Here is a 15856-nt window from a genome sequence, read left to right as displayed (position 1 = left end):
ACACATCACAATAACAACACACTGACCAATGATATATCACAATAATAACAGTATACACAACAATAATAATAGAATACATATCACAGCATAACACATCTCAAAACAATAACAACAAAACAGTATACATATCACAACAACAATAACAACATAACACATCTCACAAAACAATAACAACAAAACAGTATGCATACAACAACATAACACATCTCACAAAACTAACAACAATAAAACAGTATACACATCTCAACAGCACACTGAACAATGATATATCACAATAATAACATATCAACAACAACAGTATACACATAACAATAATAATAGTATACATATCACAACAAAACTCACTGAACAACAGGATACGTATCACAACAACATAACACATTTCAGAAAACAATAATAGTAACAACAACAAAACAGTATACATAGCACAACAACACCACCACTCCCTAAACAACAGCATACATATCACAACAACACATTGAACAATAATATATATCACAATAATAACAATATATCAACAAACTTCACAAAACAACAAAAGTATACATATCACAACAAAACTCACTGAACAACAGTATACACATCACAACAACAAAATTCACTAAACAACAATAACACTCCCTAAACAACAGTATACATAGCACAACATAACAATAATAACAACAGTACACAAAAACAACTCATTAAACAACAGTATACATATAACAACACAAATCTCATAAAATGACAGCATACATATCACAACAACAACAATGACAACACTCACTAAACAACAGGACACATCACAACAACTACAACAATAACACAAATCTCCCTAAACAACACAAATCTCCCTAAACAACAGTATACATATCACAACAACAAAAATCTCACTCAGTAACATAAATGTCACCAAAGGTAAAACTAACTAAAAGAACAACTGGTAACTCGTAGAAATTAGAAAAAGAATGAAGAAAATAAGATTTTTTAACATCAGCTTGGATCCCGCTTGGACATTTGAGTGATAGCATGATTATAAATAACTTGATTCTATAATGGTGTCCTATATAGTCACAAAGTACAATTTTGCAACAAGGAAATTCATTATAGTTTTAACATAAAGACTATTTTGTTGAAGTATACTTAGTTATAAATGGCATTCCCAAGTTGTGCCAACATACGGGCCATAAGTGAGTGTTATGAGAAAGCGAGTACAAAGATTACTATATGTATATGTGAAATGGTGAGATGAGAAGAGGTCCCCAAGGACTTCTTGATTGCTGAATCACTCCTGTCAAAGGTGAGACGAGAAGAGGTAGGGATGATGGAGGACACTTTCAGATGACTTGTGTGTATCCACTGTGGCTGGAAATCAATGAGGATGGCTGTTCTAGTCATCTGTTCTCATTCAGGCTGTGCACTAATACTCAATCACCTGGAAGTTGATTGAAGAAGAAATGTGTGAGTAGGCTTTTCTGTGGGCAGAGGGAGAGACATATAGAGACATCACCATGTATACTATTCAAATTTTTAATCAAAGCTGAAGTAATCGCCGACAATCATGGCCAGATTACCTGTAAATGGAACACCAGGGTTAGTTTTGGTCCAAGGGGTTGGAAATGGTCGGCCCATAATTACCTCAAAAGGAGACAATTTGGATCTCAAATTGGGAGTTATTCTAATTTCACAAAGAATGGGCAGTAGAAGGTCAAGCTGGCTTCAGTAGCCTGAGTTTGTAGAAAAGCTATGTCTAGTCTGTCATGAGACAAAGTAAAATAAGAAAACATTGAATAAATGGGTGATTCAGAAGCATTTGGGCAAGGTTTTCCCCCTTTGGCTGCCCGTTTAGTGACTTGATCTTCTAAGGCTACATCCACACGACAACGGCAACGAGATGTTATTTAAAAATATATCGCGTCCAAATGGGCAACGATCAGTAAAATATCAGGTCCATATGGCAACGCAACGCTTGCTGAAAACGATGCAATACACATGCCACACCTCTAGGGGCACTGTAAGACGGTCCCTTCGGAGACACCAGAACAATAGAAGAAGTAAGGACGCATGCGCATAAACTATTATGCGCGAGACTTCATATTAGCCACAAAGTCAGGAAAATCTGTTCGTAAAATTACATTATAATGACCAAATACAATGAAAAGTATTTTCCCAGTCTCACCTGTGAAAGGTAATCCCATATGATCTCGTTTGGACGGTAAACCTGTTGGTACAGTTAAACGCAGCACATGAATCTTTATTCTCCACTTTGACCTGTCCAATATGGCGGCGAGGATGACGTATGATTCTACGCAGAAGGCGGCGTCTTTAATGGTCCGGAATAAATTGAATGCTACACGTTGATGGAATTAATTTGTTGTTTCTCACCTGTGAAAGGTAATCCTATATGATCTCGTTTGGATGGTAAACCTGTTGGTACAGTTAAACGCAGCACATGAATCTTTATTCTCCGCTTTGACCTATCCAATATGGCGGCGAGGATGATGTATGATTCTACGCGGAAGGCGGCGTCTTTAATGGTCCGGAATAAATTGAATGATACACGTTGATGGATTAATTTGCTCTTTTACACCCTTTTTGAGGAATGTATTGTAGGACTTAAACCCACATCTGAAGAGGTGAGATCGCTCCTTTTTTTTCCCTATTTTTGCTGGCGGGATTGATTCTGCCCTAAGGGCAGAGTCTCTCTCTCTCTCTCTCTCTCTCTCTCTCTCTCTCTCTCTCACTTTGCACCATTACACAATAAATATTCACAGTGAAAATATTTTGTAAGCGCGTTTCATGAACCAAGTTATAGGATTTGTTGACAACTCGCATCGAGTTTGTTACACTTCTACCCGGCGTGAAGCACTCACAGTCATGTGGTTGTGACGTCATCGTAAACAAATCCGTTCTACTCATCCAGACGACTTCACAACGGCAACGTTGCCAGATCTTTCCACTCTGGAACCCGTTCTCAAAAAGATTGCGTTTTGGGCACCCAAAACGCCGGTGCCGTGTGGACGCCAGGCCTAAATGATAAGCAACTGTATCGGAGTCACCTGAATCCGTTGCCGTGTGGACAGGGCCTAATGGTGATGATACACGGGGCAACTTTTTGGGCAATGTTGCCGAGCAATGTTGCTGGCAACGGGCAACTAGGTGAGACACAGGGCAACTTTTCAGGGCAACTAACAATGGGCAACAATAGTTAGCAATGGCAGTTTACAGTTAGCTAAAAAAAATCGATGTCTTAATTTTTGCTGTGACCATTTAATCAAGCTGTCTGTTGTTTTTTAGAGCTTTGGTGAGGTAAATTCCTCCATATAGAATATTAAAATAACTTACCGGCGTAAAAACAGATGAGGAGTCTCTCCATCTCTTCACTCCACTGAGCGGCCGCCATATTTGTTTGAAATTTCTGATCCGAACCTCACCGGAGGTCACATGACTCGATACTCGCGTTCTGATTGGCTTATCTCAAAAAGTTGCCAGAGATGATCAAAACCATTCAGAAAGAAACAATGTTGCCCAATCTCAAGTGGTTCGCCCAGGCCTCAGATGAGTCAGCAGGGTCATGACCTTTAATTTTGATGATGGATAATTGTTTAGGCAGAGAACATGCTTCGAAAAGATCTGTGACAACAGAGGCATGTGATATAGGTTTACCATCAGCGGCCTTGAAGCTAGGTGAGTGCCAAATTTTTGAAAAAATCATAAGCTACCCCAAAGGCATAACAGGAATCTGTATAAATAGAATACCCAGACAGAAATTCTAAATCATTAGGTTTTGAACAAGAGTTGTCAACAAACATGTGCACACCATGCTCAAACGGAGTCTGAAATATCACACCTCAGTGATGAGGTGGAGGTCATTTCTTCTGTACAGTCAGGGCCAATTTATGCTGACAAACCAGTCCTTGCAGATGGCGTCTGCGAAGCCCCCCCCTTCGCAGATGCTCTGCGCGCACCTCCCAAAAATTGTGACCACCGCAGACAGCCTCGCAGACAGTGTCGCAGACAAGAGGGCTCTGATTGGTCCACTCTACATCCACTGTACACGCACTTCCACTTCCCTACTTTCCTGGTTTGGTTTGTTTTCACAACCGCCATTTTTAAAAACACGAGCGAAGATGGAGCAGCACGAAGAGCGGTTGATCGAGGAAGTGAGGAAGTACGTACATCTATACGACTCCAGTTCTAGTCATTATATCTCGATCAAAGTGCGGACTCGTCCAGTCACCATTGTTGTTGGTGTTGAATGACCTGTTGCTCAGTAACCGGAGGATAAACACTCCACTAACCACACCCACCAACTACTCCTAGCGATTTCGCAACTTCGCACCCCCTTGCGTTGTGGTGGTGAATAACATCGCGCACGCCTATACTCCCCGCTCAACGATAAATTACAACTGTCTGCGAAAGCCTTGTCGCAAGAGCATGCAGAGGCCATCATACTCCAACCATGCTGGATCTAGGCCAGACCTGCAGGAAGACAATAGACAGTGTAACAAAAGAGATGGGGCAATATCTGACGTGACAGATTTGATATACAAGTTCTGTGTGGCACACAGGATAGACTCATAACCAGAACATCACTGAGTGGTCATATATTGTGTCTGAATATTGCTTATAATTGAGCACACCTGATGTGATCCATGTAAAATCAGAGGGTGAGACAGTAACAGTTTTTCAGCATCAGTCACCATGAGAGCAGAGGCTGCAACAGCACATAAACATGCTGGCATGCCCTGGACCACTGGGTCCAGGGTCTTTGATAGATAAGCTACAGGATGATAACCTCCATCATGCTCTTGGGCTAGGACGCCCGCTGCGGTCACTCCTTCCGAGACATACAGGTAGAATGGCAGACTGTAGTCAGGCAGGCCCAAGCCTGGAGCTGATGTAAGAGATTGTTTCAGATAACAGAATGAGTGCATCATTTCAGAAGTCCATACAATGTCATTGAGCTGCTCTTTGAGGCAGGACTTTCTCAGGATCTTGTCATGATGAGAACAGTCTGGAATGTACTGACAACAATAGTTAATATGTCCAAGAAAAGACAACATGGCGGTAGAAATACTCAGAGAGTTTGTTCCAGTAACCTAATTGTGGCAGCGGGGGTGTGGTCAAGCGCCGGTCTGTGACAGGAGGGCGGAGCCAGGGAAGGTGAGTGGCAGAATCACTACACCTGACAGTAATTAGCCTGTGTTTTGTGTGTTTTCCCAGTAACCGCGCCCTATTTAAGGAGGCAGAGGGAGAGCTGAGGAGAGCTCATCCCGGGACAAGAATACAGTGTGTGTGTATGTGTGTGACGCTAACAGATTAAGAACTGGCGAGTAAACTGAAAAGTATGGAAATAAAAAGCCTTTTTCCATCTGAAGCGTTGTCCTGCCGTCCTCTGTGCTCCACCGAATTCTTTCTGAATTTGCAGATTTTATCTCAGATCTGGTTATTTCCTTAGACAAAGCTTTAGTTGTCGGAGATTTTAATATTCACTTCGATAACCCAGAAGACCCTTTGAAAACAGCATTTGTGTCCATTTTAGATTAAGTAGGAATTAATCAGAATGTCATCGGATCGACCCATAATGGTGGTCACACCCTCGATCTAATACTAACATTCAGGTTAAACGTAGACAATATAGTCACACTTCCACAGTCTGAAGTTATCTCAGATCATTATCTCATCTCATTCAAACTATGTCTGAGTAATAATATATGCACCTCACCATGCTACTGTATTAAACGTACATTCACGTCAACTACTGCAGAGAGCTTTATAAATGATCTCCCAGAGTTATCAACTTTGATTGGGTCACTGTCAGCCCCTGCAGAACTTGATCAGGCAACTGAATGCTTAGAGTTAACATTCCGCCATACCTTAGATAATGTAGCTCCTCTTAAAAGGAAAATGGTCAGAAACAAAAAAATTAGCACCCTGGTATAATGATGACACTCGCACTTTAAAACAGACCACTCGAAAATTGGAACGTAAATGGCGTCAAACAAAATTGGTAGTGTTCAAATTAGCGTGGAAGAAGAGCTTCCTGAAGTATAGAAAAGCTCTTAGTGCTGCGAGATCAACATATCTCTCCTCCCTAATAGAAGATAACAGAGACCCGTCTGTTAAACTCCTGAAATTTGCAGACGATACAACGGTCTTCGGCCTCATCCGGGACGGTGACGAGTCTGCATACAGACGGGAGGTTGAACGACTTGTCTGGTGGTGCGGTCAGAGCAATCTGGAGCTGAACACGCTCAAAACTGTGGAGATGACAGTGGACTTTAGGACGAGCCCCCCCCCCACTCTGCTGCCCATCACCATCACCAACAACACTGTGACTGCCGTTGAAAGCTTCAGGTTTCTGGGTTCCACAATCTCTCGGGACTTGAAGTGGGAGACAAACACAGTCACTATAAAGGCTCAACAGTTGTACTTTCTGCGCCAGCTCAGGAAGCTCAACCTGCCTAAGGAGCTGCTGACACAATTCTACACTGCCATCATTCAGTCTGTTCTTTGCTCTTCCATCACTGTTTGGTTTGGATCGGTCACCAAACAGGAGAAGAACAGACTGCAACGGACAATAAAGTCTGCAGAGAAAATTATTGGCGTCAACCTGCCCTCCATCCAAGACTTATACTTGTCCAGAGTCAGGAAATGGGCAGGTAACATCTCTGCGGACCCATCACACCCTGGTCACAATCTGTTTAATCTTCTCCCCTCAGGGAGGTGATATAGATCACTGTATGCAAAAACAACCAGACACAAGAACAGTTTCTTCCCTCAGGCTGTCTCTGTGATGAACAGCTAAAACACAGATTCATATATCAGTAATATCACTTGCAAAATATCTGCACACTCATACTGCCATTCTGTGCTCACTGTTACTTATATTATATTTATACTTATTTATATTTACAATTTCATCTTTGCACTATGCACCATGTTGCACCAAAAGGGAAATCCTGTGATGAACAGCTAAAATCCAGATACATATATCAGTAATATCACTTGTAAAATATCTGACCACTTATACCGTCATTCTGTGCACACTGTATACTATTTAACTATTCCATACTTGACTTACCTGGATTACTTTGCACTATGCACCTATTTTGTTGTTGTTTGTTTGTTTGTTTTGTGTATACGCTTTTTTATCTGTTTTGTACTATGAGAGCTAAGTGAACCGGAGTCAAATTCCTCGTGTGTGTCCACATACCTGGCAATTAAAGTGTTTCTGATTCTGAAAATAATGTTTCCTATTTAATACTGTAGCAAAATTAACCAGGAATAAGTCCACTATAGACACATGCACACCTGCAGTATTTATTATCAAAATTGTATTAGTATCAAAATTGAGAATATCCGACAAAAAATTTAAACTACTAATTTACGGTCAGACAATGTAAGTGACCCTGTAGTTAACAATATAACTGTATCAGATCAGCAATTAGAATGTTTTACTCCCCTTAGAGAAACTGAATTACTTTCATTAATCTCAGCATCAAAAGCCTCAACTTGTGTACTAGATCCCTTACCTACACATCTATTCAAACAGATAATACCTGAAGTAATTGAACCGCTTCTAAAAATAATAAATTCTTCTCTTACGATTGGCTATGTACCCAAATCCTTTAAACTAGCAGTTATCAAACCCCTGATTAAAAAACCTGACCTTGATCCCTGTCAGCTGTCCAATTATCGGCCAATATCAAACCTCCCCTTTATCTCCAAGATCCTTGAAAAAGCTGTGGCACAGCAGTTATGCTCATATTTACATAGGAATAACATTCATGAAATGTATCAGTCAGGATTTAGACCTAATCATAGCACAGAGACAGCACTGGTTAAAGTAGTAAACGACCTACTGTTGGCGTCTGATCAGGGCTGTGTCTCACTACTTGTGTTGCTTGACCTTAGTGCAGCATTTGATACCACTGATCATTCCATTCTTCTGGATAGACTAGAAAATGTTGTGGGAGTTAAGGGAACGGCCCTCTCCTGGCTCAGCTCTTATTTAACTGATTGCTATCAGTATATTGATATAAATGGTGATATTTCTAGACATACTGAGGTAAAGTTTGGTGTTCCACAAGGTTCTGTCTTGGGTCCACTGCTTTTTTCTTTATATATGTTCCCTTGGGGGGGGCGGCACGGTGGTGTAGTGGTTAGCGCTGTCGCCTCACAGCAAGAAGGTCCTGGTTCGAGCCCCATGGCCGGCGAGGGCCTTTCTGTGCAGAGTTTGCATGTTCTCCCTGTGTCCACGTGGGTTTCCTCCGGGTGCTCCGGTTTCCCCCACAGTCCAAAGACATGCAGGTTAGCTTAACTGGTGACTCTAAATTGACCATAGGTGTGAGTGTGAATGGTTGTCTGTGTCTATGTGTCAGCCCTGTGATGACCTGGCGACTTGTCCAGGGTGTACCCCGCCTTTCGCCCGTAGTCAGCTGGGATAGGCTCCAGCTTGCCTGCGACCCTGTAGAACAGGATAAAGCGGCTAGAGATAATGAGATGAGATGGGATGTTCCCTCTGGGTGATATTATTCGTAAACATTGTATTAGTTTCCACTGTTATGCTGAGGACACACAGTTGTACGTTTCTGCAAAACCTGATGAGAGACACCAGCTTAATAGAATTGAGGAATGTGTGAAGGACATTAGACACTGGATGCTTATTAATTTCCTTCTGCTTAACTCTGACAAGACTGAAGTACTTGTACTCGGACCACATGCAGCTTGAAGTAAATTTTCTGATTACACAGTAACTCTGGATGGCCTTTCTGTTTCTTCACGTGCAGCAGTAAAAGACCTCGGAGTGATTATTGACCCCAGTCTTTCATTCGAAACTCACATTGATAACATTACCCGGATAGCTTTCTTTCATCTCAGAAATATTGCTAAGATAAGAAATTTAATGTCACTACATGACGCAGAAAAACTAGTTCATGCTTTCGTTACCTCCAGGTTGGATTATTGTAATGCATTACTGTCTGGATGTTCCAATAAGTGCATAAACAAGCTCCAGTTAGTTCAAAATGCAGCAGCAAGAGTCCTTACTAGAACTAGAAAATATGACCACATCACCCCTGTCTTATCCACACTGCATTGGCTCCCAATCAAATTTCATAATGATTATAAAGTACTACTATTGACCTTTAAAGCACTGAATGGTCTCGCACCACAGTATCTGAGTGAACTTCTGCTCCTCTATGACCCGCCATGCCTACTTAGATCAAAAGGTGCAGGCTATCTGCTGGTACCTCGTATAGTGAAGGCTACATCAGGAGGCAGAGCCTTTTCTTACAAAGCCCCACAGTTATGGAACAGCCTTCCAAGTAGTGTTCAGGAATCAGACACAGTCTCAGTGTTTAAGTCTAGGCTGAAAACATATCTGTTTAGTCAAGCCTTTTGTTAATGGTGTTTATGAGGTAAAGGTGTAGATCTGGAGGATCCTCAGACAGAGTGTTTTGGTAAACTGGGATGTATGGATGCTGTCAGTCCCCACTCGCTTGCTCACTTGAGTTTGTTGATGGTGTAGTGGCTGGCTGCTTTATGTCCCGGGGCTCCCTCATGCCTGTGTTACCTTCTGGCTCTCCCCTTTTAGTTATGCTGTCATAGTTAGTTGCCGGAGTCCCTGCTTGTACTCAGTGCAATATGTATACTGTACCTACTTATTCAGGTGACCTTGGGCATACCTAACAACCTGTGTTTTCTCTCCCGCTCTCTCTCCCCCTCCCCCCAAATCCGTCCCTCTGAGTTACATGTTGGTCCTGGGATCGAGATGCTGACCTCTTCTGCTCCTCGGACCTGCTTGATGCATCCTGGTGCCCTGTGTCTGGTTGGAGTCTCATTGCATCGCTCCTGTGGAGGACGGCCCCATGAGGACAGTTGAAAGTCACACCTGGAGGACGCTCTGGACTCTTACAGTAATGCTTTTATGGCTGAGGACTACAGTTGACTTGCTAACTTTAGGACTGCAGTTGTCATGAACAGTTTTGCACTCAAGTTTCCATCAATGAAGAGTTTATAACATCAACGAAACTGACTTCATGTTAAAACTGTTAATGTTATAGTCATGTTGTCTGTTGTTGCCCAAATGAGGATGGGTTCCCTTTTGAGTCTGGTTCCTCTCGAGGTTTCTTCCTCATGTCGTCTGAGGGAGTATTTCCTTGCCACCGTTGCCACAGGCTTGCTCATTGGGAATAGATTAGGGATAAAATTAGCTCATGTTTTAAGTCGTTCAAATTCTGTAAAGCTGCTTTCCGACAATGTTTATTGTTAAAAGCGCTATACAAATAAACTTGACTTGACTTGACTTATTCGAGGGAGGACCCAACTCGAGTATCACAGAGAGTCTGTCAGATGATAGACGACGCTCACCTTGAGAGATGCCAAAGCTGAAGTACCACACCGATGGCTGACAAAACTGCAGCTTGGACTGTGAGGATTTATATCCACAATAGCCAGGTGTATGAGAAGAGCCAGAGAACCTTGTTCACACTTAGACTCATCTTCAGCTGAGAGTAGAATGTTGTCTGCTTATTGGAGCAATGTGCAGCCATCAGGGAAGGTCATGGAGTTCAGTGAGTCTCGAACAACAACAGAGAAGACCGTGGGGGAGTCAATGTGCCCTGGAGGTAGGTGGATCTATGTATATTGTTGCTTCTTAAAAGTAAAGATAAATATGGGTTGAGTCTCAACACTCACAGGGACAGTAAAAAAATGCACTGCAAAGATTAATGCCAGTAAAGTGGGTATACACACTGTGAGCTGGCTTAGTGGTTAGCATGTCTGCCTCTTGACCAGGGGAGCAGGAGTTCTACTCATGGTCAGGTTATACCAAAGACTGTTATCAAAATGCTACCTACTTCCATCTGGCAAGGCACTCTGTAATACAGATGCAAATAGTGGATCAAACTTTTGTGGTTATCAGAGACTGGCCTCCCACTGTAACTCCAGCTATGTAATAGGTGAGAGGCCAAAGGCTACTGAAACAGAGATCGGTGCTGCCCAATGTGCCTCAAGAGCCTGGTCAGTATCAGGACAGGAGACTGCTTGGGAAGATCAGGTCCAGGCATGGGAAGGGACTTTGAACTTTTGAAAGTGGGTATGTTGACTAGAATTTGATTAAAAAAAAATTGAAAACTATGTCTGGTACAGGAGGGCTGACAGATATAACCAATTGACCATTGCATACACAGGAATAGATAGATAGATAGATAGATAGATAGATAGATAGATAGATAGATAGATAGATAGATAGATAGATAGATAGATTTAATTTATTGATCCCAAGCTGGGAAATTGTTTTATTGCAGCAGCAATTTATCAGACATGCAGAAAAAGACAACATAAAATAGAATTTTATGAAAAAAAGATCCCAACAACAAGCTGACTATACAATAGACAGATAAAAAATGTAGCAATCAAAAATATCTATATATGTGCTTTGTGAATGTGCATTAATCGTGCTAAAAACAAGAATTGTGATTAATGAAGATAAAAACTGTGCAAGATTGGCAGTATTGAAGGGAAGATAAAAAAATAAATAAAAACAAATTCTATGTCATGACTTTGTGACTGCTATTCATTTTTTTGGCCATGTGGGGTTCTCAGTGTCTTTTGTTTGGTCTCATTATTGATATATTGTTTTCACCTGAGTCTTGTTTATGTGTCTGTAAGCCCCCTGCTTTCCTGAGTTCTTTGCTCAATCTTGAGTTGACATGCTGTGCAAACCCAGTGTCTCAGCCTGTTCCTGAGTTTATGCTCTGAGTTTTCTCCTGTTTGTTTTCTTGCCATTGACCCTTGCCTGCCTATAATGGACTTTGTTTTTGCCTGCCACTTTGGATTGTATGCTGATTATGCCTGACACTGGCTATTGACCCTTTGCCTGGACTGTACTTCTGGTTTATTGTCTACTTGCTGTTTGGATATTCCTGCCTTGCTTATCAAGTAAAAACCCTTCATCTGAATAACCTCATCTCGGTCTCTGCATCTGGGTCTTTTAGCACCACTCTGTGGCACGGGGTAGAGCTCCTGCTTGTTACACCAGAGACCCAGGTTCAGTCCCAGGTGAACTTCACACCAAGACTGAGCCATGGAATAAAACCATTAATGGTCAGCAGTGGTCAGTCATGAGGTTACCATAACTTGTCATGAACAACAGCTTCTCATGAAGTTGCATTTAGCCAACATGAGTAAGCTCTGCCAGATCCTGATCACCTTAGTTGTACATCAGTTTTAACACTTGCTGCTCCACTGGCTCCATCCCAGTCCTTATCTGATGATAATCCAAAATACTGTCAAGGTTTCTTGACCCAGTACTTTTTTTTAAATTTAATTTATTTATTTAGCTTTTGCCATAGGAAGATATATATATATATATATATATATATATATATATATATATATAAATTTGCATGTCTTTAAACTGTGGGGGAAACCAGAGCACCCGGAGGAAACCCACGCGGACACAGGGAGAACATGCAAACTCCACACAGAAAGGCCCCTGTCGGCCGTGAGGTTCGAACCCGGAACCTTCTTGCTGTGAGGCGACAGTGCTAACCACTACACCACCGTGCCACCCAAAAAAAACTCTTTTACCTTTGAGCTCCAGTCTTCCACCTTCCTTACCTACATCATCACCAGGCCTGAGCCACTACCATATGCCATAGGGTCCCTCTTGTAACAGCTACCAGAGCTTCACAGATGAGATGCGGTGAGTGTCTGGATGGTCAGTTGGGGTCAGAGAGGCTGTGCATTTCCACACCCTGGCAGCAGAAAGCAGGTGGAATATGGTTTTCCATCATGGCCTGTCTAATTGTATCAAAGATGAATTGGCGATGAGAGCCAGCCACTGACCTTGAATCCCCAATGGACCAGACGATCCAGCTCAACAACTGACTGCTTGAGAGGAGGCACGAGTGGCAGCCTGAGCTTTGTCCCAGTGATTCAGCCCTGAATCCTTTGCAGTGGTCACAGGACCTCCAGAGTTCGTCCCTTGAGGAATCTATGCAGCTAGGAGGAACCAGACTCTCTCAAGCTGAATGAAGCCAGAGAATGAGGGAGAAGTGCTTCCTCTATTGTGGGAAGCTGGACCAATTTCGCTCATCATATCCCGAGTTTTCAGGGAAAAGTGTACTCCTGTCCAGGAGGGGGAGTACTGTGACTGGAGCGACCTTTACCCCACAGCCTCTACTGCATGCCTACCGATACCAGTGATGATTTCCTGGGGACACCAGCAATACCACATTCTACAGGCCCTCGTAGACTCCGGTGCAGCTTTACCCCTTATGTCTTCAGCCATTGAGTTCCTTCAGGGATCAATAATCTTCACCAAGTTAGACCTTTGCAATACCTACCACCTGGTCTGGATCTGGGAGGGAGACGAGTGGAAGACTGCTTTCAACATACCAACAGGGCACTATGAGTACTTGGTTATGCCATTTGGGTTTACCAATGCCCCAGCAGTCTTCCAGGCACTCCTCAATAATGTCCTGAGGGATATGTTGTATATGGTCCATCTTTGTGGATCTGAATGATATTCTGGTATTCTCAAAGTCCCTTCATGAACATGTGCATCATGTCAGAGCTGTCCTCCAGTGCCTTCTTGATAACCATCTTTTCATGAAGCTCAGAAAGTGCGAATTTCATGATTCTGAGATTTCCTTTTTGGGAAAGGAAAATTTTCTTGTCTAAGGGAAACCTGTGCATGGACCCCAAGAAGACTTAAGTTGTCCATGACTGGCCTCAGCCCACCTTTGTTGAGGAGGTTCAACACTTCCTTGGTTTTGCAAATTTCTATAGGAAATTCATGAGAAATTTCAGCTCAGTGGCTGCACCACTGTCCAACCTAACCAAGTAGTGGTCTGGTCCTTTTGTCTGGTCTCTGGAGACTGAGAAGGCTTTTCAAGATCTTAAGGTGAGGTTTACTTCAGCCCTTAGCCTTACCTTACTTGACCCTTCATTCCCTTTTTTCGTTGAAGTACAGTGGTGCTTGAAAGTTTGTGAACCCTTTAGAATTTTCTATATTTCTGCATAAATATGACCTAAAACAACATCAGATTTTCACACAAGTCCTAAAAGTAGATAAAGAGAATCCAGTTAAACAAACAAGACAAAAATATTATATTTGGCCTTTTATTTATTGAGGAAAATGATCCAATATTACATATCTGTGAGTGGCAAAAGTATGTGAACCTTTGCTTTCAGTATCTGGTGTGACCCCCTTGTGCAGCAATAACTGCAACCAAACATTTCTGGTAACTGTTGATCAGACCTGCACAGTGGCTTGAAGGAATTTTAGCCCATTCCTCCATACAGAACAGCTTCAACTCTGGGATGTTGGTGGGTTTCCTCACAGGAACTGCTTGCTTCAGGTCCTTCCACAACATTTCGATTGGATTAAGGTCAGGACATTGACTTGATCATTCCAGAACATTAACTTTATTCTTCTTTAACCATTCTTTGGTAGAACGACTTGTGTGCTTAGGGTTGTTGTCTTGCTGCATGACCCACCTTTTCTTGAGATTCAGTTCATGGACAGATGTCCTGACATTTTCTTTTAGAATTCGCTGGTATAATTCAGAATTCATTGTTCCATCAATGATGGCAAGCCCAGATGCAGCAAAACAGGCCCAAATCATGATACTACCACCACCATGTTTCACAGATGGGATAAGGGTCTTATGCTGGAATGCAGTGTTTTCCTTTCTCCAAACATAACACTTCTCATTTAAACCAAAAAGTTCTATGTTGGTCTCATTTGTCCACAAAACATTTTTCCAGTAGCCTTCTGGCTTGTCCACATGATCTTTAGCAAACTGCAGATGAGCAGCAATGTTCTTTTTGGAGAGCAGTGGCTTTCTCCTTGCACCCCTGTCATGCACACCATTATTGTTCAGTGTTCTCCTTCTGGTGGACTCATGAACATTAACATTAGCCAATGTGAGAGGCGTTCAGTTGCTTAGAAGTTACCCTGGGTTCCTTTGTGACCTTGCCGACTATTACATGCCTTGGTCTTGGAGTGATCTTTGTTGGTCGACCACTCCTGGGGAGGGTAACAATGGTCTTGAATTTCCTCCATTTGTACACAATCTGTCTGACTGTGGATTGGTGGAGTCCAAACTCTTTAGAGATGGTTTTGTAACCTTTTCCAGCCTGATGAGCATCAACAATGCTTGTTCTGAGGTCCTCAGAAATCTCCTTTGTTCGTGCCATGATACACTTCCACAAACATGCATTGTGAAGCTCAGACTTTGATATATCCCTGTTCTTTAAATAAAATGGGGTGCCCACTCACACCTGATTGTCATCCCATTGATTGAAAACACCTGACTCGAATTTCACCTTCAAATTAACTGCTAATCCTAGAGGTTCACATACTTTTGCCACTCACAGATATGCAATATTGGATCATTTTCCTCAATAAATAAATGAGCAAGTATAATATTTTTGTCTCATTTGTTGAACTGGGTTCTCTTTATCTACTTTTAGGACTTGTGTGAAAATCTGATGTTTTAGGTCATATTTATGCAGAAATATAGAACATTCTAAAGGGTTCACAAACTTTCAAGCACCACTGTAGATGCCTTGGATGTGGCAGTGGGTGCAGTTCTCTCCCAGCATCAGGCAGATGGCAAGCTCCACCCTTGCACCTTCTTCTCCTTTTGCCTGTCTCCTGCTGAGAGAAACTATGATGTGGGTGATAGAGAACTCCTGGCAATCAAACTGGCCTTGGAGAAGTGGTGACATTGGCTTGAAGGAGCCCAGCATCCCTTCCTGGTGTGCATGGACCACAAAAATTTGGAGTGTGTGCAGAAAGCCAAATGTCTCAACCCTTGGCAGGCAAGGTGGGCTCTTTTTTAAAAAAAATGGTTTG

The sequence above is a fragment of the Neoarius graeffei genome, chromosome 1 (assembly GCF_027579695.1).
Source record: "Neoarius graeffei isolate fNeoGra1 chromosome 1, fNeoGra1.pri, whole genome shotgun sequence".
NCBI lineage: Eukaryota > Metazoa > Chordata > Actinopteri > Siluriformes > Ariidae > Neoarius > Neoarius graeffei.
The sequence above is the reverse complement of the archived record's forward strand: the minus strand, read 5'-3'. Positions refer to the sequence as shown.